The sequence below is a fragment of the Rhynchophorus ferrugineus genome, unplaced genomic scaffold, assembly GCF_030347505.1.
Source record: "Rhynchophorus ferrugineus isolate W39M unplaced genomic scaffold, kcgeb_rfMv2 rfM2, whole genome shotgun sequence".
Classification (NCBI taxonomy): Eukaryota; Metazoa; Arthropoda; class Insecta; order Coleoptera; family Curculionidae; genus Rhynchophorus; species Rhynchophorus ferrugineus.
This window is the reverse complement of record NW_027472581.1, coordinates 9,016,819-9,043,994: the sequence shown is the minus strand read 5'-3', so window position 1 is coordinate 9,043,994 and position 27,176 is coordinate 9,016,819. Positions and strand designations below refer to the sequence as shown.

Here is a 27,176-nt window from a genome sequence, read left to right as displayed (position 1 = left end):
AAGAATTTTGCAGACCTTTGACAAATGGACAACTTTTGCAAGTTGGTTCGGTAACATGCTCGAATTCCTCAAACAGCATTCTATTTCTTTTTAAATAGCATAAAATGATAAAGAAAATATTGTCTGACTGTAAAACAATTACAACTTGCGATAGGCACATATTGATGACGTGCGTCACTACTGTTTTGAATGAACGACAATTAACAATTTATATTGTATCAATATTTCTTAATAAATATCTTTTTAGGATAAGAAAACAACCATAATACATGTTAGTACTTAATACTTTTCTAGGCATTTGATAATTATCTATTAGAAATTTTTTAAATCATTTATTTTTATATTCCAGCGCCATCCGTTTATCACAGCTAATACAGTCGCCTGTCAAATAGGACTTCAGGATATTATAATGAGATGCCATCACTATTGATCGATCGCATTATTTCGCTTGCCGAAACATATTGGAACTTCGGGAGGTATCGCCGTTAGACCTGACTGAAGTTTTGTTTTGTAGCGCAACGGAAATTAATACAATTTAACTTGATACATTAAGTTAACTAAGCTCGTTATGTGTGTCTTGTATGACTAGATCTTGGTTGACGTGAGTTATGGGACACATTCTGCTATGAATCTTATTTATACTTGACGTATCATAAACTTCTGCTTTTATCTTCGACATCAGGGCAAATCTGCGTGCGAAAGTGCGTATTAGTTGCAGTTAAACAGTTTAAAAATAAATATAAAATATTTTGATACGAACATTTTTAAAAAATAAGTAGTAAATTTAAAATTGGAAATGTTATAAATCCGAAGTAATTCTGGATTTGTATGTATTACATTCGCGCATTTCTAAGTTAGTACACCTGTTTGGTTGATTGGTCAAGGCGACAAAACGCTCATCATACTGTTGCCATCATTGTGGATTTCAATTCTAGTGGAGCATGGTTTTAAATGTTTCTTTGTGATTGTCCATAAGACAAAAGTGTAAGAAAATGATCTCAATCAATCCAGTAACCGGGCTGGGTGAGACCGGATGTCTTCTAGGATTTCTCTGGGATGTAGATCCAATTACCCTTGCAGATAGCGTGAGGGATTTGAGCTAAACTACCGTTTGCCGGTTTATAAGTTTAGCTGATTAACCAATTTTAACTAATTATTATCACTAATATTTTGAATATTTTTGCAGACATTTGACCAAGTGAATTGTAAATACTGATACTGATTCAGTAACATGATCTCAATCATCTTTCTATCAACGCTTAATTGTAATGTATACAGTGCAATTTATCCATATACAGCGATCAATGAGAGAAAATGCAAGATTATTTATTATTTGATTATATCTTTGATAATTTATTTAAATATTAGGGTTGTGTCACCACAGGAGCTTTTGAAAATATACTTTCAAATTTAATCAAATTCTTCTTCATGGTCACAAATGTTAAGAGATATATAACAAATATTACAGATTTCAAAAAAATTCTTAACAATTAAAACTTCTCTTGAGTAGAATTATTAACTACAAGATATCCATCATCATGCAGAAGGCAAGAATTAAAAGAAGAGTATATCAAATAAATCATCTAAATGGTTACCATCGATATGGACTTACAAATATTAAGTAAATATATCTTAATATCAACAAATGTCTTAAAAAGCAACTGCCCATATGTGCCACTAGTATATCCCATTATAATTATTGTTTAATATTGTTACTGATAATTTCGTAGATGTTATACATTAAGTTAACATTCCAAGCTTCTATTGGTTCTTAGAAGGACCTATCGATTAAAACTCAAGAATTGAATAATTTTGTTTCACATTTACCTTTCATATCTAATAATTGACTTAGTTAGGACAGTGGTTAGGACAGTGTCAACACCATAAGGTTATTATTTTTTGATCAAATACATCTCTACAGTATCTTCTTTAAAAGGGAATGTAAAATAAAAACATTGCGCAAATGATACAGCCTAGACTACGAAGACTGAGTTTGTGACATGTTTCACTTAATGAATATATATATATATATATATATATATATATATATATATATATTTGGTTATAATTAAAACACAGAGCCACCCATGAAGTCCCAAGCAACACTGAGAATATTTAAATATTTCTAACGATGGCCAGTGCAGTGTATTCAATCTACCAGACCACGATGATTTTTAATGTATCCTTATTTCAACCGTCAGTATCATTTTGTACTAGCGGTACTTAACAGTTGTATATGTTTTCCCTAAAATAAAATAATTTGTAAACAAAACGAAAGTTTTCTTTAACTTTTCATATTTCATAACTAAATTTTTTATGTAAAATCGTTGCATCGGCCGGGAATCGAACCCGGGCCGCCCGCGTGGCAGGCGAGCATTCTACCACTGAACCACCGATGCTTGTAATTTTCTGCGCAGCTATTACTCTTCATCCAATCTATGTCCTATATATAAAAGGTCAAGATACAGAAATGACTAAGAGTAATTGCGTTTTTACTCTTCTGCCTCTGCACGAAGAAAAACCAGACATCGTCTCGCTTCATCGCAGACACCACATTCATTCGCCGGTATCGCTTGCTATTTGGAAGTTTATTATTCAGGTAATACCACAATGTTTAAATAATTTTGGTTTGATTAATTCGTTTTAATATTTTTTTCTGGTAATTATATTTACATAATCTTATTTATCGATATGGTAAACGAACTAATTAATTAACTATATTAAATATTCGATCATCCAAATATTATTGAAATAACAGTCAGTCGTTTTGGCATATTTCTAGCATTCCAGTTTATGTTATCTGAAGTCCAAACCTCCTACTTTCACTGATATATGTGTTGCGTATAACAGTTTGTTTTGTTGCATTGTTTATTTTTGTCTTTTCGGTTAATTCATTATCCTATTTTTAATATGATTCATGGGACGTACATTTTTATATACCTCATACGTCAGAATTTAGCTCAAGACTAAAGTCAAATCATGGTTATTAGGGAAAAATTGTCTGCTTATTTAAACACCGTAAGAAACTATTTTTGAATACTAATTCATGAATTGTATTTTTAATTCAAGCCATTAATGTTTCAACTCGTGCTTAAAATCACCAAAGTCAAATTTTCGAAAAAAAGTTATTCATTGATATTAATAGTACACACAAACAAATTCTCTGTTCTCATTGCCTTTCTTGTCCTTCACAAGTATGTTATAAAACAAAATAAATATAATGTAATAAAAAATAACACCGTTAACCAAGTTGAAAGACTTGCAAATATGTTTTGTAGCGTCGATTGTTTAAAAATTTAAAACTATTACATAGCATATTTTCTTTCGGGGAATTTTATGAAGAACTAACTAATAAATAAAAGATTTCTTCTGTGTAGTTCACTTGGAGATACTAAATGCATTTTCTATTCTATTTTCTATTAAAGTAATTATTCTTGGTTTTAACTTGCACCAAAGATAATATTTTTAGACCCACTCTTTCATTACAAATCCTACATATACAGAAGAATATTAAATATTAAATTACAATTATGGTATCTATATAAGCAATACCACAGTGACTTGAAGTTTATATTAATCCAAGGTTTACATATTCCTGTTATAAATTTTACGTATATCAACAAGGATCTTCCCAGCCTCATACTTAACATGATTTATATAACACCAAATTTAATTTTATCTTATTTTGATAGTGAATTTTTAATTTAAAAAGGCTTACATCGGCCGGGAATCGAACCCGGGCCGCCCGCGTGGCAGGCGAGCATTCTACCACTGAACCACCGATGCTTGTTTCTTTGTTCAACTACCATTTTTCATCAAACCCATATGGTATATATAAAAGGTCAAGATACACAAAATGACTGAAAGTAACTACCCTTCTACTCTGCTGCCTCTGCACGAAGAAAAACCAGACATCATGTCTCGCATCATTGCAGACGCCACATTCATTCGCTGGTACCGCTTGCATATTTGAAAGTTTAAATACAATGTTTAAATAATTTTGATTTGATTAATTCGTTTTAATATTTTTTCTAGTAGTTATGTTTATATAATCTTATTTATACTACATATATTTTAGACAAAACTGACTCATTATGTAGTGTTTGGCCTCTATAATCATCCAAATATTATTGAATTAACAGTCAGTCGCTTTGGCATAGTCCTAGTATTCCAGTTCGTGTTATCTGCAGTCCAAACCTCCTACTTTCACTGATACATGTGTTGCATATAACAATTTGTTTTGTTGCATTGTTTTATTTTTGTCATTTCGGTTAATTCATTATCTTATTCTTAATATGATTCATGGTACATTTTTATATACCTCATAGATCACAATTTAGCTCAAGACTAAAGTGTAAATCATGGTTATATTGGAAAAAACTTTTGCTTATTTAAACACCATAAGAAGAACACCATTCTACTTGAAGCCTTTATTGCTTTGAATTTATTCTTAAAATCACCAAAATCCAACTTTCCAAAAAAAAGTTTTTTATTGATATTGATAATACACAAAGAAATATTCTGTTCTCATTGCCTTACTTTTCCTTCATAAGTATGTAATAAAAGAAATTAAATATAAAGTAATACAATATAACACCGTTTTATTTAAGTTGTATCGTATTATTTATATTTATTATGTTATGTTATTTAAAAATAGCAATTAATATATTAAAATAAGATAAAACATTTGTGGTGTTATTATTCCATTCCTTTTTACACATCCACAAAACATTCAGTATAAAAGTAATCCTATTTCCTTTAAAATTATATTTTTTATTACATGATAATAGAAATTAGTATTTTTTTTCCTTTTCTTTTTTAAAATTATCACGTGAATGAATATATATACATCTTTGTCTCGCTAATACTACCATTGGAGAATATAAAGACATTTAAAAATAACTGCTCCAAGCATTTATCTCCGTCCTTTCCTATCTCACATTTTATACAGACAAGAATTCGTAAATCTTCGTCTGACATCACGAATGAAAAAAAAACCGTCAATTCGTGCATTTGGCTATTTTTTGACTATGGACTGTTTCGACTCTTTTGCGACTATCAACTGTTTCGACTGTTCTCAGTCGATAGTTCCCAATGCTACTCATTACTATTAATATAATTATTCTACCAAAGGATAATATTTTTAGATCCACTCGTTCGGTACAAATCCTACATGTACTGTAGAATGTTAAGTCCTAAAGCACATCAATTTACAATTATGGTATTTTTATAAACCAAACCATAATGGTTTTAAGTTTATATTCATACAAGATTTATATATTCCAGCTATGAATTTTACCCATTTTAAGTATCTCAACGAGGACCTTACCACCACGTACTTTAACATTTTATAGATTTTTTATATATATATATTTTATAGTCTCCTTTTACCAACTATGGGTTTCTCTGGACTGGGCCTTGTCGGACTTTACCCTCTTACCTAGAACATTTACAAATTTTAAACAATCACAAACATAAATTTATGACCATGCCACAACATTTTCGACCCCTCGGCTATCGCAAGAGTAGGAGAACCGTCCCATCGCCTTTACCACTGCGCCACCAAACCGGTATAAGATATTTTTTTGATGGCTATTTTGATAGTGAATTTTTAATTTAAAAAAAGCTTTGCATCGGCCGGGAATCGAACCCGGGCCGCCCGCGTGGCAGGCGAGCATTCTACCACTGAACCACCGATGCTGGTGACAAGTTTGCTTTAAAAACAATATAAGAAGAAGATGTGTTATTTAAAAATGTCGAATAAACTTTTGTTATTTGTATATCATAGCTATATCTAATATACATATAATTATTATGATATCACATACATAATTTCCCGAATAACGAACTTGTATGGCTATAAGTGCCCGGTGCTTTTATACAACATATATACGTTTACTGGTTTTGAAAATATCAATAAAGGCAAAAGTTTATATTAACTCAAATAATAAATATTTTGTAACCACATACAGTTGCACCAAAAAAGTTTTGGTTTATAGCACAATAATATGTAACAATTCTTATGTCGATTGTAGATAACTGAACTGAAAAAACAAATATATGGACAATAGTCGATATATGACAGTTCCGTTTTTTATTTAAATATTACCGACAGAAATATTGTCGTATAAATATCATACCAACGCATTTACATTATTTCGAGTGTCACATTCCATATTGTTTCATAATTCAATATGCTATGCAAATTGTTTCGTACTTTTCGTAAAAACGAATCCATATGACATGATTTTTATCGCACAGCTACAGCGTCATTTTATTTTTGACATTTTATAGCGAAAATTGTATCAGATTTATTTCGAATATATTATTTCGCAGCTGCTACATATTATTTGCATATATTAGATTTAATTTTATATTAAAAATATATTTTTAATATATACTTTTAATAAAAATTTAATTTTTTAATAAAATTTATTTAAATTTTTTTAATTAAAAATATAAATCAATACAAAATAGTATTTAAATCAATAAAAATGTTTACAAATTTAATAGCAGGTTGAATTTTATATTTCGGAATGTTTTAAAGCTTATTCAGCATTTTTTTTGAATGAAAATTTAGTTATATTAATCAGTTTTATAGCAATTTCTTTAAATATAACATTTTGAGTATTCAAAACATCCATTTCATATTTTATTAGATACATAACACATAGACTGAAAATTCCAGAGTTTAACAAGGAAAACGCGGTACTTTTTCTTCAATATTCGCTTTATTCATCAACGTAACCTCCATTAAGATCCACACTATCATTTCAGCGCCGTTCCAATATTTCATTACCACTTTTGTAGAACGATTTATCTTTTGCCTCAAAATAGACCGCAATTTAAGCTTTTTTTTAGGTCTTCGAAGAAGCCTCTGAGAGCCAAATCCGGAGAATACGGTGGATGTGGGAGGAATTCGAAGTTCAATTCATGTAATTTTGCATTGTTTTGATTGACTTGTGACACGGTGCGCTGTCTTGATGAAACAATTTTTTTCCTTGCCATAAGCGGTCGTTTCTTTGCAATTTCGACTTTCAAACGCTCCAATAACGCTAGATAATATTCACTGTTGATGGTATTTCACTTCACAAAATAGTCGATGAATACGTACCATTTCCAGTTGACTACTGTGTTGTCGGGCGCTTTTGACGAGGTTCACCAGTTGCTTCCCAGTCAGATGACAATCGTTTTGATTCTGATTCGAAGTGAGAGATCCATGTTTCGCCAATTGACACATATTGATTCAAAAACTCCGTTTGGTTACGCTTAAACCTGACCAAACACTGCTCATAATCATCAATAGGTTCTTGTTTTTGGTCAACAGTGTGTAAACGCGGCACCCACTTTGAACAGAGCTTTCTCATAGTCAAATGCTCATGCAATATGAAACCACCACGTTCTTTTGATATCTTTACGATGTTAGATAACTGACGCAACTTCACTTTTCGATTATTCAAAACGATTTTGTGAGTTTTTTGTATGTTTTCTGGTGTTACCACATCATTTGGACATCCACTGTTTTCTGCATCACGCTTGAAGCAAACCAAGGTGTTATTGTTGTTTCTAATGGAGCGGAGCCTTTATAGCACTTTTCAAGCTACTGCTCCACTTGAACGGTATATTTCCCAGCAAGAAGCATTGTATTAAATCACAAAATAGTTTTTGATCCATTGTATTTAAAATAACAAAAATAACGTAACTCTTAGAACAATAACTCAGAATCTTATGAGTATATTAATATAAAATTTTAACAGCTTTCTTTTAAAAGTTAGTACTAACTGGAAATGTGGTAAATGCAATACAACTAGCGCTACCTATGTGTTAGGCCCAGGACTTTTCAGCCCATTTGATAATTAGGAGTCGAATTGGGTGCATAAAATTGCGAATTATATAAAGAATACTGGACATTTAACTAATACATCTTTTAAACATTATTAATAGATATGAGTAATATTGTTTAATATTCAATATTATACCACATATTAAGAGTGTCAATAAAGAATCGCCCTTATTTTTGATTAAATAAAGTACAAAGCCTTATTCTACCACTCTCCATAAACTTGCTAATATTTAATGTAAGATATGGTTTCAGCGTCAGAAAAGGTTCCTATAAAATATAACCACTAATTACTAGACAAGCTTTTGTTGAGTGTGCCAAGCTCAACAGCCTTTTTTCATCCAGATGCTCCTGCAATCGATAGAGGCTACTTTCAGTGACGCATTATCGACGCTGGGGAACTTTGGCAGTTTTCGTGTCAATTGCAACGTTGTCATGTACAAAGCGTCAAGAGGGAGAATCCAGTAGGTCGAATGCCGCCATTTTTGTTTAGGTATTGTAAATAGTGCGATATAGTCCGCTCAGTAAAATATTGAACTCACGTCATCTCAATCTATGGTGTCAAAATATCGCAATGTTGACGCATCAACTTTAGGTTTAACGTATAACTAAATTCTAATTTAAATAAAATAATGAAACAAAAAATTATTAAATATAATTTATTTTAACATTATTGTACATCTAGTAATTATTTTATCTCCTTCCTGCTCGAGATAACTGATTAGAGACATATCTAATGGCTTCGGTATTTTTTTTGATTCAGAGTTATAGTAAGCAGTAATTTGATATTTATGAAAAGAAGTAAATCGCCAAAACAACTTTTGCCGGTTTATATCTCTTAATTATTATCACTAATGTTTTGAAGAATTTTGCAGTCGTTTAACAACCAGGCGAATTTTATAAGCTAATTCGGTTACATGTTCGAAAATATCAGTAATATTGTTTGATTTTAAAACGAGTTTACAAAATGTTATATTCAATACATTTGACATCGTTATTTTGAGATTGTCATTTTTAATAGACTATATTTAGTATCACTCACTATCTTGTTTAAATGGTCATTTGTTGTTTGGTCATTCCTTAAACCAAAATAGTGAGATAATATCAGTTGTATCTGCTCGAGAATAGGTTTTAGATGTTTCACAATCAATTTCTCATTCAAGTTTAGCCATTGTCTACGGCTGAGCTACCCACCATAAAAATAACTACTGTGGCAACATATGCAGACCATACAGCAATCTTAGCATCCCATAAAGATCCAGTCACAGCATCAATAAACCTACAAACCCACCTGGAGCAAATACAATTATGGTTGAAGACATGGCGCATTAAAGACAATGAAACAAATTCCACGCATACAACGTTTACCCTGCGTGGAAGAACATGTCCACCAGTGAATATCAATCATCGTCAACTTCCCCAAGCAGAGCATGTTAAATATCTTGGTATGCACTTGGATCGACGCCTAACTTGGAAGAAGCACATAGTCCCTAAACGGAAACAACTGGGATTAAGATTATATCAAATGTATTGGCTCATTAGGCGCAAATCCAAGTTATCATTAGATAACAAGGTATTGCTGTATGAGTCTATACTTAAGCCCATTTGGGCATAAGGAATCCAACTATAGGGTACCGCTAGCAAATCTAATATATCCATCATTCAACGGTTCCAAAATAAGGTGTTGCGTACCATTTTTGATGCTCCGTACTATATTTGAAATAAAGCGATACAACGCGATATTCCTTTAGAGCCTGTAACGAGTGTAATTCAACGTGTTTATGTGAAGTACTTCGAAAGAGTGTCAGTGCATCCCAATGTACTCGCTAATCAACTAAATATGCGACGTGATAGTGAAGTGCGTAGACTAAAACTTTTAACACCACCTGAACTGATTACTGGACATATTTAGACTTTAGAATAAGTTTTAGAATAAGACTAATTAATTAAGATAATATTTTATACAGAAGATTGCTTAATGAAGTGATTTTCTACATGCCATGTATATCACTACATAGTATAAAACAAAGTCGCCTTTTCTGTCCCTATATCCCTATGTGCGCTTAAATCTTTAAAACTACGCAACGAATTTAGATGCGGTTTTTTTCAATAGATTGAGTGATTCAAGAGGAAAGTTTATATGTATAATACATGCATAATATACTAAGGCAACATTGCTAATTTTAGAGGTTTCTAACGTGATTTTTTATTGTTTACTTTTTAAGCTATTTTAAGCAATACGGCATTAATCCTTATCGAATTAAGTACCTTAAATACAGTGTGCAATTAATATAGACCAATATGGTTCCTTACAGCATGTAAATTAAACAAATATTTTCGGAGATATTACAAATTTAAAATTTGTGTTTAAAAATGTGTAATGTAATAAAAATTGTATGAATTTAGATATTCCAAAGATAGCAGGAAATATTCATAGTAAGTATAGGGGAAGAGGAATTGTTTTACTCCAAATTTAATGCGTGCAGGCCAAGGGCAGTAATGAATGAACCAAAAATACTGGATCGATTTTAATCATGTTTTCATTGAGTGACATAGGCATATATATTTTATGCCCGTGGAAAGTCGGAGCGGGCCGCTATATTTTTATATACAACGTTCATATTTTTTCTGTGGTGTATTTAATTTAGTATCAGCATTGCACCCGTGCGAAGCCGGGGCGGGTCGCTAGTATAATATAGACAGAAGAAATACTTATTGCCAATGGGGCAGATTGTGGACTCACGAAGAGTAATAAAAAAAAGTTTAGCCATAACTGACAGACATAAAGACATTAAAAAGAGATTGAACTTCACTAGGTTTTTAGAAGGTTTTGTCGTCACTATAAGTTTTTTCTCTTTTAATTCCAGATGTTCTGCAAATATTTTTACTTTCTCAAAATTATTACGGACCCAACTCCCTAGGTTTTCTAATAGACGACACTTGAGCTATGGGATATTGAAGATGCTTAGTAGCTTTCCAGAGTGAATATTCGACATTACTACACGCAGAAAGTTTCGAAAGGAATCCAGAGATTTATGCTTATTTCTGTTTGCTGTGTCTTTCGGCTATCAGACCTCTAATTAATTTTCGTACATTTAAGCCTGTCAATTTCCGTTTCATAATAGGGTACTTCTTCAAGCAGCTTCTTGAAGGGCTGTGGCAAAAGTAAAATTAATGCATTTCTGAAATAAACTCTAGTTGCTAAAAACGACACTTTAAAATATAACAAAATATCTCATTCCCCACATTATTAAATGCAAATTCCAAATGTAAAATATAGAACGTATTATTCAAGGTGCGTTTTAAATAATCCACCAAATATATGGCATTGCGTGACCTAATCGATATCAATAAATAATATACAGATAGTGATCTATAATATAATATCGCTTCCCTACAAACAAAGTTTCGATATCTAAAAATATTGTCTGGACATATTTGTAAAGTTAATAGACCCATTAAAAATACATATAATGCGTATGGATATGGTACTATGTAATTCGTTATAATAACTATTTGTTTAAGTTTCCGTGACAAGCATAAAACACGTTCTCATATGCAAACGAACTGTTACTGAAACAAATAAGACACGAATTTGGTTGAATGTATACAATATATATATATATATATATATATATATATATATATATATATATATATATATATATATATATATATATAAATTTCGTTGAAAATCCTTAATAATTATAGATTATTAAAAATGTTATAGATTATAGAAAAATAGAGAAATTCGACGAAAATTTCTTCCCAGCGAGCATTCTTTTGAGATCTGAGAACAGAAAATAGTTGCAGGTGGCCATATTTGGAGAATATGGTGGGTGAAGGAGCAATTCAAAGCCCAATTCAGAGATTTTTGCCATCATTTTCACTGACTTGTAATACGGTGCATTGTCTTGGTGAAGCAGCCAGCACTTTCTTTGTCTTCAAATGCGGCCGTTTTTCAGCGATTTCGTCCTTCAAACGGTTCAATAACCCTATGTAATAGTCGCTGTTGATGGTCCTTCCTTTTTTAAGGTAGCCAATGAAAATTGTTCCATGCGCATCCTAAAATATAGACGCCATGACCTTGCCAACCGACTGTTGCGTTTTCCCACGCTTTGGAGCGGGTTCATCTTGTGCAGTCCACTCGGATAACCGTCGATTGGACTTCAGAGTGAAATGATAGAGCCGTGTTTCATTCATTGTCTCATATCGACGCTAAAACGCGGGTTTATTACGCTTGATGATCTTCAAACACTGCTCCGAATCATCAATTCGTCCTTGTTTTTGGTCAAAAGTGAGCTGGCGCGGCACCCACTTTGCACAGAGTTTTTCGTACCCAAATATTAGTGAATAATATGATGTACACGTTCAATTCATATTTTTAGAATGTCTGCTATTTCATTCAGTTTCAAGTTACGGTCACTCAAAATTATTTTGTGGATTGTTTTAATGTTTTCGTCTGTAACAACTTCTTTTGGGCGTCCACTGCGTTAATCGTCTTCGATGCTCATTTCACCACGTCTAATCTTAGCATACCAATCCTTGATGTTTGATTTTCCTGGGGGAGTATCCGGAAACTCGGCATCAAGCCAAATTTTTGCTTCAACTGTATTTTTTCCCTTCAAAAAAATGCAAATTGGATTCAGTCCTATACAAAATTCATTATATTTTAGGCATAGTTTACCCTGGAAAAGTAGAACTACGAATATTACTCGATATCTTTTATGTGAATACATCTAATTATAATCACAGCTCGTTCATGATATAGTCAATCCTCAGCATTAAATTTAAATCAGAGACATTGAAGATTGACTCGCTTGAATATTTTTAAGGTTGGGGGTTTCTATTTGGGAATGTATAAGAGTGTACCAAAGTCTGAGAAGTGAGGGTTCAGATACCACATTTAACTTTATATCAGACCAAAATACGATTTGAGTCAAATTAGCTACTAAAATTTCAATGAATGATATATTGGATGAAACCCGAGCTAAATTAAGCAGTGACAATTTGAAGAGATTAGATTTATAGACTCATAAGGTTTTATATAGTATTCAGCAAGCAAAGCGATTAAATTCGATTGATATAAAACCTAAAAGTGATGCTAAAATTGTTGAAGTATCAATAAATAAGGTCAAAAATACGGGATGTTTGTTATACAAGCCACAATCTTACCTTCTGGTTATCTACCCTAATTTAAAGATTCAATCAATGATTCCATGCTGTTTTTGCATATCTAAGAGATTCCATGATGAAACAATGAAGATAGGTTTAATGAGCAATATATATTATTTAGTAATATTAAATCTAAATGGATAATTTACCTGTTAAATGGATTTGTTACCTTATATGTTTGATTTTCTCTTTTTTCTTTGAAAATTAAATATTGCCTAAATAGGTAAAGGATAAAAGATTAAACAACTTAGACATATTTATTAATTTGAAACAATGGACAGTGAACTTAGTTATATTTGAAATTAGGCTTCAAGTGAGAATATGAGAGGGTTAATTTCTGAATTCCGAAATGTATATTATACTATTCAATTATACGAATAATTTACAAACTTTGGTTTGTTATTATAATGTTTATATGTGGATTAATAATTACATATTGTTTTATTTCCATTCATTTTCAAAATTACTTTAAAATGAAATATGCCTATAAAATGTTGTTCATATTACGTTTCTTATGCCCCCTTCAAAACATTTTAACTTGTGTTTCAACAGAAATATTAGGTTAATCGAATTTCATCAACGAAAATGTACACAGTTACTAGCACTACCAGAAGAAATTAAGAAGAAATACAGTGATATCAAAACGATATGACAAGCAAACTCTGCAAGTAAAGAAACAAGAACTTAAGGTGAAAGATAAATTTGCTCTCTAATGAAAGAAAAAGTGTGGAAAAATAGTTCAAATCTAAATATAATAATATGCAATATTAATCTACACACTATAGTGACTGAATAATTCGATGTAATTTAAATCCTTCGATAATATATGCATTAGATGTATTACAATGTCACGATAATTTATATGTGATAATATTATTTTTGTTTAATTATTTTTGATTATGAAAATAAACTAAAACTCAAAATAAATGCTGCTATATTGCGTCGTTTTGACATCATAAATTTGCATGACGTGAGTTTACTGTTTTATTCAATGAGCTCTAATCGTTTGATGATAACAGTTGTGACAGAGGGATGGTAGAAGGTTGTTTTAATGTGTAATGATTTTTAACTAGTCATATCCTTATACTAACTTATATACAATTGAACGCCTACAAGATCTTTTGATCGCCAGTCATAATACGTCACTGAGAATAGTTTTTATCTGGATAGCAATTAAATCAGGCTATTGAAAGGTTTACATTGACAAAAGTTTCGATTATGTTATGGAAATATGTTACGGGTTGTAGTACATGTACCAGCATCCACAAATAATTAATGAAACCCAACGTTAAGAAACTACTTAAAGGAAACAAATAGCTCATCATATATATTAAACAATATCTACCTTGAAATATAATATATCCCGTAGGTGTATGCACATAAACATATAAACAAAAGTGTGTAATTATTCATACACTACAATAATTTAATGTTTGGTCTAATATGCACACAATAAGTGTTCCTGATGTTAAGGATGCTGTTTCTTTGATGTTTCTTGCTAACAGGAATTTAAAAATAGATTAGCAATTATTATAACACTGCGATAATATTATTCTGTAAAATGTTACTATGTTGTAACATGTGTATATTTTGTTGCAATACTTAAGAAAAAGAACAAATTAACATCATTTTGAGCTAGTATGAAGATTTACCCATATTGATACGAATAAATAATTTAGATTCATTCTATTCTAGCAAGGAGATTTTAGAAATTAATTTAAGAAGATTTGGTAGGAGTTCAATGGTATATAAGTTAGTACTAGTCAAAAATCATTACACATGAAAACAACCTGCTATCATCCCTATGTCACAATGATTATCACCAAACGATTAGAGCTCATTCAATAAAACAGTGAACTCACGTCATGCAAATTTATGATGTTAAAACGACGCAATCTAGCAGCATCAATTTTGAGTTTTAGTTTATTTTCTTAATCAAAATAAAATAATGAAACAAAAATAATATTATCACATATATATTATTTTAACATTATAATACATCTAGTGCATATATTGAAGGACTTAAATTACATTTAATTATACAGTCACTATAGTGTTTAGATTAATATTGCATATTATTATGTTTAGATTTGAACTATTTTCCACACTTTTTCTTTCATTAGTCAAGCAAATTTATATTTTACCTTAAGTTCTTGTTTCTTTCGTTGCAGAGTAAGCAGTTGCTTGTCAGATCGTTTTGATATCACCGTATTTCTCCTTAATTTCTTCTGTTGGTGCAGATATATAGCGATGCTAATTGAACAAATTTCACGATGTATTGTTGCAAAACAGACCAGTAATAGTGAGTAGCAGAGTCGAACTCATCTTCTTGCATGACACTTCTTTGGTACTCGTTGACAGAGTGTGTGAAGAATATAGTATTGAATGGGAAGATCTGCAAAAAGTTCAAGAGTTGTGTTTAAAAAAAAGTCAGCTTCGCATAGATCAGAAGGTAAGTCAATTTTTATTCTTAAATTATCGTATATTTAACGATATGTATAATAATAAAAAAAAACACAGTAGGATAATGTTAGACAAAAATCTCAACACAAGCATCGGTGGTTCAGTGGTAGAATGCTCGCCTGCCACGCGGGCGGCCCGGGTTCGATTCCCGGCCGATGCAAAAACCTTTTAATTGAATTTTATTTTAAAAAAATATATTAAAAAAATTCTGAGATGATCTCCTTATCAAAAGGTGAAAAACTTATCATATATGCCCTTAGGAGGATCATATAGAAGACAGATTTGCGGCACTTGTTTAAACAATTTAAGAGTTGAAGAATTGTATATTAGACATTAGACCACTGTAGTACTGGCCATTAGAATAGAGGAGTTGTGAAAAGTTTCCTCAATTATATTTTATTCAAGACATTTTTTAATACATTTTCCAATATCAATTAAGAACTGTTTCAGATGGTGATTTTAGTGATTTTAAATATGATTTGACAACAACAATAACAATAATTCACATGTTATCAGTAGGCCCCCATAGTTCATTTTTTATTGAGCCCAAATAAGAAGATATTTTTCTATTATAACGGTTATAAAGGTTAGCCCAAGGCTCATCACGGGATGAACCTTGGACTGACCTGTGATTTGTCATGTATGCGTATGTGAAAAAAAAAATGTGAAAAAAAAATAGAGTTAAATAAAAAGTAGTATAAATGGGTGAAATATCAATAAACTAGAAGGAAAAGAATGCTGTTTTCAGTTGCGAGTTCATCGGTTATTAAGCATCAAAACTCATATATTGATCGAATTATTAATAGCAATACACATTTATAATAGTACAAGTATATGGTTTGGTATGTATGGAAAATATGCTGGAGTGCTGGAAGGCAATTGATATTTCCATAATAACTCATTGCCGAACATAATGTTCATCTAAATCATTCAACAGTGATAAAACTACATTATACACAACCTAAGACATTAGACGATTCAATCAATAAATTAAATTATTTATATTTTGACAAATGTTATTTTGTATATGGTACAAAAATATAACTTTTTCTGTGTATGTTTTTACAATCTATACATAACATATACGTTGTGAATACCAAATCGTAAGTTCTGAAAACAAAATCACTGCATCGGCCGGGAATCGAACCCGGGCCGCCCGCGTGGCAGGCGAGCATTCTACCACTGAACCACCGATGCTTGTATTTTCTGTACAATCTATTAGATGTCATAGAATCAGTTGTCTAATATTGTCTGATTTCATAGATCTTGTTCAGACATTTTTAGGTACTCAGGAAAACTGATGCCCTACTTAATTTTAAAGAAAATATTGCATTTCCATCCTCCTACAAGGTTTAATTAGTTCACGCTTGAATAAACATGATTAGGTTTGACAAAAAAAAGTACGTTGCGCTGAAAGAATATTGGTTGACTTTTTTTTAAGAAGGATAGACTAAATAATATATTCCAGAGTGACGAAGTCTAGTTTTGTTTATTAGAAGAGAGGGAAATCACGGGGGAATAGGTGCTATTTAATATAACTCTCTAATATCTCCACAAACAATTGATGCAGGTGAGGAAACAAGAAGCGTTTTGCACCGAGCATTTCGCGTCTTAAAATCGTGAACGCCGAAATCCCATGGTCAGAAGAAGCCACCTATCTCGGTATTGTCCTCGATAGCAAGTTTAGGTGGTACTCCCAGATACAAAGGTCCATCCTGAAAGGTCAAGTTATTGTCAATTTTGCTGTTCCCCTCATCAACCCGGCCAGCAGGCTTCCTCTCTCAACAAAATCTCTCCTGTCCAAGATGCTGGTTTGGTCAGTCGTTCTACAGGGCCCAGTGTCTATCTCAAATACGTCTAACCTAGCCAGATGGAACGTCTTTAAGTTTTTCAGAATATAATTCTCAGGAGAATAATCAATGCCCCCTGGTTCGTCAGGAATAATCAAATTCATAGAAAAATAGACGTCCATCAAGATCATGACAAAATCATAATCTGAACTCTACTCGCGATATTTATCCACTCTTCCTCTCTCGGGTAATAGATGTATTATCGAGCAGACCGATATTTTAGGCGAATAACTCATTCAGCTCTTCATGGCCTTATTCTATCACAGTCGACGCTGTCCCGTTGTGCTCCAACAACAAATTGTCTCGACCTTCTCCTGCAAGCGATCAGGTACCGCGAGCTGAATGATGATAACGATGCCATGTCGTTGCCTGGCCCTTTTGACTCTTAACGGTGTTACCGGTTACGGCCACCCTACTTACTAAGAGTAAGAAGGTCATAGGATCAGCTGATAGGGTGGGATTTAGTGGTTAACCCAGAGGCGGTCTTCACAACCAGTCTAACTGGCTTATTGCTGCGGCTATCCCCGACCAGCTATCCGTAACAGGATTTCCGTTCCCGGTTTCTGGCCAACAAAAATCATACCTCACTCGATATTCCACATTCATAATAAGTCATAAACCTGTGTAATCTTAATCGAAATAGTTATCAACTCATGATAGTAGTCACCAATGCAAATATTGTGAACTGACATCTGAAGACTGCCTTAAAGCAAATTTTTTAAAGTGTATTATTGCGTGTATATTTTTATTATTGTATTGCTAGTCCTTTTCTTTTTTGAACTTCCCTTTCGTCGTTTTATTATCTTTTAGTGGACGTTTTCCTATATTCATTCTAGTTTTATTTGCAGATTCCATAATTATTATCCACTTTCAAGCTTTTTGAAATGTTAATTGTTCTAGGGATATTACAGTCAGTAATATTTCTAATTACTTTTAAAAATACTATAAAATGTATATCAGTTATCTCGAAATATCTCATAATGATATTAAATAATATTATTTAATACTAGTTATAGCTCGTCGTGAAGTAATGTTACTCTCTTACGCTTATTAACTATATATCACTTACTGTGTGTATCACTTAAGTGATCTTCTACATGTTGGTTAAATTCTAAAAAAATAATATTCTAAATAAAGTCTAAATTAGACATGTTTCCAGATACGTTTAGATATATTTAGGTACTCAATCAAATTGATGCATTACTTTATTTTGAAGAAAACATGAATTTCTATCACACTGAAATATCCCACTTAGTGCAGACTTATTAATGCTATATGATTAATAATAATTATATTTGAAGAAAACGTTGAACAAAGAATATTGGTAGGTTTTTTTTAAGAACTATTGACTAAATAATATATTTCAGAGTAACAAGGACTAGTTTTGTTCACTAGTGGAAATGGTACTATCTAATATAAATCTATAAAAACTAAAGTTTTAAAATTCCAGGTTTTTGTTTTAGTAAAACTAATAAGATATATATTGTCTATATAGGTATTAAAAGAAAATCACACTAACTAAAATTAAGTAACATTTGCGTCTAATATCCAACAGTAACTAATACCGATTTTTTCTTCATTAATCAATCTTCTGTATAAATTATTATCTTAATTAATTAGTCTTATTATAAAGCTTATTCTAAATTCTACTCAAATATTATGAACTGATTGACATTTGAAGACCATTTTAAAGCTAGTTTCTTTAAGTATTTTATTGTATGTTTGTTTTTATTATTATTATGCTAATCGTTTTCTATTTTACACATTTACATTTTTTTCATTTCTTCTAGTATGCATTTTATTTGCAGATGCCATAATTACTATCCACTTTCAAGCTTTTTGGGATGTTAATTGTTATAGAGATATAACAGTCAGAAATATTCCTAATTACTTTTAAAAATATTATAAAATGTATATAAATTATCTGAAAAAGTTTCATAAAGATATAAAATAATATTATTTAATACTAGTTATAGCTGGCCGTTAAGTAATGTTAAAATGTTACGCTTTAGTAACTATTTAGTACGTCCATATTCCGCGATGATGATATTGAGACATTAAAGCATCAGCATCGGTGGTTCAGTGGTAGAATGCTCGCCTGCCACGCGGGCGGCCCGGGTTCGATTCCCGGCCGATGCATATATTTTGGTTTTAAATTGTTATTTACAACTTATAAGTATACCCTGACAAAAAAAATTATAAAATAGTATTTTTTTATACCAATCACAAAATAACATTCCTTAAGATTAATAATTGTATTACCTATTTTTTATGGTTTAATTGATTGGTTAAATTAGAATTTCAGAGTAGGAAAAATATTACTAGTGTTGCTGCTTGCAAGGTTTTTTTATGAAGACGTTCCCCTGTTGATTTATTTGTTTTTCATATTATTTTGCTACTCGTTTTCTTTTTTACACTTCCCGTTTATTGCCTTTCAGTGTACACTTTTTTACTTATTTATTCTAGTTTGCATTTTATTTGCAGATGCCATAATTACTATGCACTTTCAAGCTTTTTGAGATATTAATTGTTATAGAGATATAACAGTCATAAATATTCCTACTTACTTTTTAAAATATTATAAAATATAGATACAGTATATAAATTATCTGGAAATATTTCATAAAGATATAAAATAATGTTATTTAATACTAGTTATAGATGGCCGTTAAGTAATATTACGATGTTACGCTTAGTAACTATTTAGCACGTCCATATTCCGCGATAATGATATTGAGACATTAAAGCACCAGCATCGGTGGTTCAGTGGTAGAATGCTCGCCTGCCACGCGGGCGGCCCGGGTTCGATTCCCGGCCGATGCATATATTTTGGTTTTAAATTGTTATTTACAACTTATAAGTATACCCTGACAAAAAAAATTATAAAATAGTATTTTTTTATACCAATCACAAAATAACATTCCTTAAGATTAATAATTGTATTACCTATTTTTTATGGTTTAATTGATTGGTTAAATTAGAATTTCAGAGTAGGAAAAATATTACTAGTGTTGCTGCTTGCAAGGTTTTTTTATGAAGACGTTCCCCTGTTGATTTATTTGTTTTTCATATTATTTTGCTACTCGTTTTCTTTTTTACACTTCCCGTTTATTGCCTTTCAGTGTACACTTTTTTACTTATTTATTCTAGTTTGCATTTTATTTGCAGATGCCATAATTACTATGCACTTTCAAGCTTTTTGAGATATTAATTGTTATAGAGATATAACAGTCATAAATATTCCTACTTACTTTTTAAAATATTATAAAATATAGATACAGTATATAAATTATCTGGAAATATTTCATAAAGATATAAAATAATGTTATTTAATACTAGTTATAGATGGCCGTTAAGTAATATTACGATGTTACGCTTAGTAACTATTTAGCACGTCCATATTCCGCGATAATGATATTGAGACATTAAAGCACCAGCATCGGTGGTTCAGTGGTAGAATGCTCGCCTGCCACGCGGGCGGCCCGGGTTCGATTCCCGGCCGATGCATATATTTTGATTTAAAATTGTTGTTTACAACTTATAAACATACCTTGACAAAAAAATTTATAAAATAATATTTTTTATACCAAACACAAAACAACATTCCTTAAGATATAAATAATTTTATTAACTATTTTTTATGGTTTAATTGACTCGTTAAATTAGAATTTCAGAGTGGGAAAAATATTACTTGTGTTGCTACTTGCAAGGTTTTTTTATGAAAACGTTCTTCTGTTGAATTATTTTGGTGTAGATATATTAAAAGTTTCGACAAATCAACTCTCCACAAGCAACCAATAAAGGTGCAAGTGATATCCACCTATTTGTGAAATCTAACCAAAAGTGTTTAGAGCAGAACCGCAAAATAATGGGTTGAAAAATTGAGTGTAGAGAGTGGATCATTATTAAACCACAAGAAAGAAAAAATACTTTATAGTTTCAATGGGGTTGCTGAGTTTTTGTTCTATATATGTTACTTGCTAATATAAGAAATCATTCAGAAATGTCATCGCTTAGGATAATCTATTATTTTATTCGATGATCTTTTCGGATTGCACAGCTTTATCAACGAACAAACGGTATTTTTTGTGGATATTAATTTTGAGGTGTGCAAAATGGAATAACGACACAAAATTCTTCAAATTGAAATATGCAAAAGACCGCTTTCTGATGCATGACAAGAAATTGACTCCATCTAATGTTGTATTGCTAACTTGGAAGAATAGTGGTATCTGGAATAAAATACACAATACCCAAAATATTTGCGCAAGAATCACTCATTTTGGAAATAAAATAAATATTATCATTATTAACAGAGCTACCAGGCCTTGCACAGAGTTTACAAATATTGTAGATAGGGGAGTTAAGACTATTTTTATCAAAACATGACTCTTTATTCACTCTATCAGGATGAAGTGTAAAACAACTGCATCGGCCGGGAATCGAACCCGGGCCGCCCGCGTGGCAGGCGAGCATTCTACCACTGAACCACCGATGCCTGTTTGTTGTACAATCTATCAGATCCTACATAATCAGGCATCATATTTTTACAATACCTTGAAACATAAAATGACCGTGCATATACGACGAATAGAAAGTAACGACGCTTCCTTTCTCACCTGCACCTATCCGAGTGAATCTGTTCTGTTCCATCGTATACTAGTCCATTACGTTATTTTGTTGCTAACGTCGCCTGGTTAAAGGTACACGACCTTAAGATCTATCTTATAAACATCATAATAACTAGATTCATTTTTAATTTTTCAATATATGACCTTCTAATATTTTACTAAATTAAGCACATTCACAGATTACGTTTAAATTTATTTAGATACTCAATCAAATTGACGCTTTACTTTATTTTGAAGAAAATATTGAATTTCGATCCCCCTGCAAGATTAATTTAGTGCAGATTTTGAATAATATTAATTATATTTGAAGGAAACCTTGAAGAAATACTATTGGCAGATTTTTTTTTCCCTAGGAACGGTTGACTAAATAATATTTTTCAGAGTGACAAACTTCAGTTTTGTTTACGCGAAATTCTAGGTTTTTGTTATAATAAAACTAATAAAGTTAATCCTATCTATATGTAGTATGTCTATATGTGTAGGTATTCAAAGAAAATTACACTAATTAAAATTAAGTAACATTGGCTTCCAATGCCCTACAGTACGAAGTAATAAATTGTAACATACTATGGCAATATGGAATCAGTAACTAAATAATAAATAAACAGCGTAAATAGCCTGCTAAAACAACATCTGCCCATTTTAACTTGTCCAAATACAAACCTATATTTTCAGATTATAATTTATTTACTGAATTTTGAACTACAGAATCTCAAATTGGATGTTAGTTATCTTTTTACTAAAAACATCAAATTTTATGAAACACTATCAAGCCTTCCGGAAATATGACTTTTAGGGTTACCTACCTTGGAGGTAGAAATCTATGGAGTGAAGCTTGTTTCTAGCATATAAAAATTAATTTTGTTTTCCCAATTTTACAATAAAACATAAATCCTCATTCACTGTGCCAGAACAAGGTGCAAAACAGCTGCATCGGCCGGGAATCGAACCCGGGCCGCCCGCGTGGCAGGCGAGCATTCTACCACTGAACCACCGATGCTTATATTTCCTTTACAATCTATCAGTCCCTGTATCATCAAGCACCTTGTTATTACAAAAGCTTCAGATATAAAATGATTCAATAATAGAAAGTAACGCCGTTCGTTTCTAACCTGCATTTATTCGAAAAAATCTGTTCCATTGTATACCAGTACATCATACTATTTTGTTGCTAGCGTGGGCTATTTTGTTAACACATGAGCTTGCAATATTTTACTAAATTCAACCCATTTACAGATTACGTTCAGACTTTTTTACATACTCAGACAAATTGATGCTTTACTTCATTTTGAAGAAAATGCTGCATTTCCATCCTCCTGCAAAGTTCCATTAGTGCAAGCTTTGAAGGAAAATAATTATACGAGAAGAGAAACTTACACTGAAAGAATGTGTTTTTCCTAAGAAGTGTAGATTAAATAATATATTCCGAAGTGACAAAGTCCAATTTTATTATCAAGGCAGAGGAAAAATCACGGGAAAATTGGTGCTACTTAATATAAATCTCCATAACTTTTTATCAAAATTGTGTAGTTAATATTAGCGTTGGGAACTATCGGCTGAAAACATTCGATATTTGCAAAACAGTTGAAACAGTCGACAGTCAAAAAACTAGCGACAGAAAATAGTAATTACTATTTTCTACTACGTAGTACGAATACTTTCTTGTTAAAATTGTGAGAGAGGAAAGGACGGAGATAAATGCTCGGGGCAGTTAATTTTATATGTGGTTATATTTTCCTAGCTAGACGGAGATGTATATATTCCTTCACGAACTAACTGTAAAAAAGGAAAAGAAAAAAATTATTACTAAATAATTACTGTATTATAATAATAATACATAACATGTAATTTATAATTTCATTTTAAACGAAACAGAATTACTTATATATTTGAAACACTGTGGATCTGTAAAATGGAATTGAATTTTTTATGGAATGGAATAATACCCCACAAATGTTTTATTGTATTTTAATGTGATAATTGATATTTTTAAATAATATACTATAATAAATATACATAATACAACAGAACTTGAACAAAACCTAATAACTAAAGATATACAATAACCATAATTACTATATAAAAATTAAACATATACCTAATCATAGAAAAAAAAACTAATCTATGGCATAATTATAAATGATCTGAATGAAACGATCTAAATGTTGAACCGAAATATTTTTTAACAAAAATCAAGACAGTAATCGAATTGTTACTTATTATTGCTATAAATGCAGTCAAAAGTATTTTACTATTTATTGTTCACAATTTTAATATTTTTACCCTATTACATTAAAAATCTTGAAAAATATCGTTCCAAAATGCTGCTATATTAATATACAATATATTGTTATTTGCAGTCAAACTCACAAAAAAACAAAAAAATCATAAAACTATATACATCACATCTATGTGAACATAAATTGGGTACTTTTTTGTCAAGGTCGCGGATAGGACAACAGAGCCAGAACGTGAAAAATTAGTCGAATGAAACTAGTAGAACCAAAAATAGCAACAAAATGTACGACTAAAACAATCGATAGTAAATAGTAACAAAATCAGTCGAACCGAAAATAGCGATTGAAAACAGTCGATAGTAAAAAGTAATCAATTACTAAACAGTCGATAGTTTCCAACAGTAGTTAATATGAAATTTGGTTTTCATTATAATATAACCAGATTTATCCTGTCAATGCAGAAATTTAAAAAATAAACTGCAAAATAAAGAAAATTACATTAATTAGGTTAACTAACAATATTCATTCAATGCCCAAGTGTACGAAATAATAAAAAGCAGAATAAGAAGTAGTGTAATCCGCTTATGATACCACAAAACAATATTTCCTTATAAAATGTTCCGTATATTTTATAGTCTAAACTTTTTTCTATATAAAATGTAATTATATTGTTTGGTAACATTTTTTTTTAAACCGACAGTACGACGAAGAACGCTAGGAACTGGTAAAAAATTATCCAATTTAAATTAACCAGTCAATCGAAAAGCCAATTTGGACCTGTGGGATGCAAATATGGGGTTGCACTAAAAGATCAAACCAACTAGCAATCCAACCAAGTCAACACGAAGTTCTACGATTAATTGCGAACGCTTATCGCTACATAACCAACAAAGTGCTGCACGATGACCTCAAAATCAAATGAAAATACGAAATAATTCGAGATTTCGGTTTGAAATATGAAATAAGGTTGCTAAATCACAGCAACGTAGAAGCAATACAGCTACTGGACAACGCGCAGGAAATTGGAAGGTTCGATCGAACCAAATCGAAACTTATTGTATTCTTTACTTTAGCTCAAGTAGTTTAGTTACATTTTAATTTAGGAAGTACATACTGATGTACGGGATTAATACCCGTACACGCCTTGCTAGTATATTAATGCAAGTACAACAGAACAATTACTAAACAGTCTATAGTTTCCAACAGTAGTTAATATGAAATTTGGTTTTCGTCATAATATAACCAGATTTATCCTGTCAATGTAGAAATTAAAAAAAAAACTACAAAATAAAGAAAATTACACTAATTAGGTTAACTAACAATATTCATTCAATGCCCAAGTGTACGAAATAATAAAAAGCAGAATAAGAAGTAGTGAAATCCGCTTATGATACCACAAAACAGTGTTTCCTTATAAAATGTTCCATATATTTTATAGTCTAAACTTTTTTCTATATAAAATGTAATTATATTGTTTGGTAACATGCTAAATTACAACTATATTTATGTACATGAAAAAATTATTATCTAAAACAAAATTATAGAGATACTATTTGAGAGAAGCATTTCCTCAACATTGATTATATGCTTATTCACCACAAAATTTTCAGCCGTATCATAACCCGTTTGATTCATTAAATTAAGAGTTAATCACACATATGGCATGTTGTAATCATGTTCATAAAGGAAAAAAGTCTTTTCTAAAGTCTTTTCTTTTTTTACCCTTCCTTTTAGGTGCTTCGTTTACAATACCCCTCGGGGTACAATCCTTTTCGATAAGTTTTGTATTTCAGGAGACGTTCTTTTGAGAGGTTGATAGTTCTGGAGGTACAAATGGCAAAAATATTCGCAATTACTTTTTTTATAAAAGTTATATAATGATATACAATACATTTATTAATATTGGTTATAGATGATTTTAAATAATTGCGATTTCACACTTGGTAACTATTTAACACGTCCATATTCCGCGATGATGATATCGAGATATGAAAGCATCAGCATCGGTGGTTCAGTGGTAGAATGCTCGCCTGCCACGCGGGCGGCCCGGGTTCGATTCCCGGCCGATGCAATAATTTTTATTTTAATTTGGAACAAGTATCCAGTGGAAATATTATTTTCAAAATATCTTCCCTAAAATCGTAGAACAATTTGTTTTATATATAATAATTTAATATATGATAATTTTATATATAATAATTTTACATATAACAATTTTATATATTATAAAATATATAAAAATATGTTTTATGATATAAGTAATTTATTGAACGGTCTAATCGAATGAATCGCTGAAGCTCAAATTAAATGATGTTTGTGATGTCACCATTAAATGACTTAGAAACACATTAGGTTCGACAATGCTTTATTTCATTCGAAAACGTCCTTCTCTTTGGTCTATTTTGTTAGAGGTATATAGAAATCGTGTTACTCCATTCCTCCATAAGCAATCAGAATAGAACCACAAGAGAATGTGTACAAGACACCAAGACAAGAATCACATAGAAAGTTGTTGCAAAATTAAGTGCAGAAACAGTGGACATTTGAAAACAACTAGTATATTCTTGAATGTTAGCCAAGAAGTGTTTTGATTCATTTCCCATAACACAAATAGATAACAATATAACCCGGTAAATTCACCACAGTATTTTATGGTCTTGAAATTACTCTTTAATGTTTTACCAACAGTTGTCATTTCCCGAACTATAATTAATTTATTTTCACCATAATCTATTTTCGGATAGTAGCAGAATGCCGTTGGTCCCTAGATAACATGAGCATTGCGTCTGCAGAATAACTCATTTTATTGTTTGTGTGGTGTCCTGGATTATTGTCAAATTAACGTCATTTTTTTCAACAAGGTATCGCCATGTTAACTTGAAGATGAGAAAAGATTGTTGAACATTATGGAATATATTCTATCAGTTCTTCACAAACCATATTAACAAGGTCTGTAAATGAAATTTAAAGTACTTTTTTA

At 31.1% G+C, this 27,176-nt stretch overlaps 11 non-coding genes across 11 annotated transcripts; 5 read left to right on the top strand and 6 right to left on the bottom strand.

The window, feature by feature from the left end:
• Nucleotides 1-2,328: 2,328 nt before the first annotated feature.
• Nucleotides 2,329-2,399, bottom strand: TRNAG-GCC (transfer RNA glycine (anticodon GCC)). The gene has a single exon. It is a non-coding gene; the product is annotated as a tRNA-Gly (tRNA).
• Nucleotides 2,400-3,715: 1,316 nt separating this feature from the next.
• Nucleotides 3,716-3,786, bottom strand: TRNAG-GCC (transfer RNA glycine (anticodon GCC)). The gene has a single exon. It is a non-coding gene; the product is annotated as a tRNA-Gly (tRNA).
• A 1,843-nt stretch (nt 3,787-5,629) lies between these two features.
• Nucleotides 5,630-5,700, bottom strand: TRNAG-GCC (transfer RNA glycine (anticodon GCC)). The gene has a single exon. It is a non-coding gene; the product is annotated as a tRNA-Gly (tRNA).
• A 9,867-nt stretch (nt 5,701-15,567) lies between these two features.
• Nucleotides 15,568-15,638, top strand: TRNAG-GCC (transfer RNA glycine (anticodon GCC)). The gene has a single exon. It is a non-coding gene; the product is annotated as a tRNA-Gly (tRNA).
• Nucleotides 15,639-16,604: 966 nt separating this feature from the next.
• Nucleotides 16,605-16,675, bottom strand: TRNAG-GCC (transfer RNA glycine (anticodon GCC)). Its single transcript has one exon. It is a non-coding gene; the product is annotated as a tRNA-Gly (tRNA).
• A 2,721-nt stretch (nt 16,676-19,396) lies between these two features.
• Nucleotides 19,397-19,467, top strand: TRNAG-GCC (transfer RNA glycine (anticodon GCC)). The gene has a single exon. It is a non-coding gene; the product is annotated as a tRNA-Gly (tRNA).
• Nucleotides 19,468-20,080: 613 nt separating this feature from the next.
• Nucleotides 20,081-20,151, top strand: TRNAG-GCC (transfer RNA glycine (anticodon GCC)). The gene has a single exon. It is a non-coding gene; the product is annotated as a tRNA-Gly (tRNA).
• A 613-nt stretch (nt 20,152-20,764) lies between these two features.
• On the top strand, nt 20,765-20,835 carry TRNAG-GCC (transfer RNA glycine (anticodon GCC)). The gene has a single exon. It is a non-coding gene; the product is annotated as a tRNA-Gly (tRNA).
• Nucleotides 20,836-21,755: 920 nt separating this feature from the next.
• On the bottom strand, nt 21,756-21,826 carry TRNAG-GCC (transfer RNA glycine (anticodon GCC)). The gene has a single exon. It is a non-coding gene; the product is annotated as a tRNA-Gly (tRNA).
• A 1,062-nt stretch (nt 21,827-22,888) lies between these two features.
• Nucleotides 22,889-22,959, bottom strand: TRNAG-GCC (transfer RNA glycine (anticodon GCC)). Its single transcript has one exon. It is a non-coding gene; the product is annotated as a tRNA-Gly (tRNA).
• A 3,237-nt stretch (nt 22,960-26,196) lies between these two features.
• Nucleotides 26,197-26,267, top strand: TRNAG-GCC (transfer RNA glycine (anticodon GCC)). Its single transcript has one exon. It is a non-coding gene; the product is annotated as a tRNA-Gly (tRNA).
• The last annotated feature ends 909 nt before the right edge of the window (nt 26,268-27,176 follow it).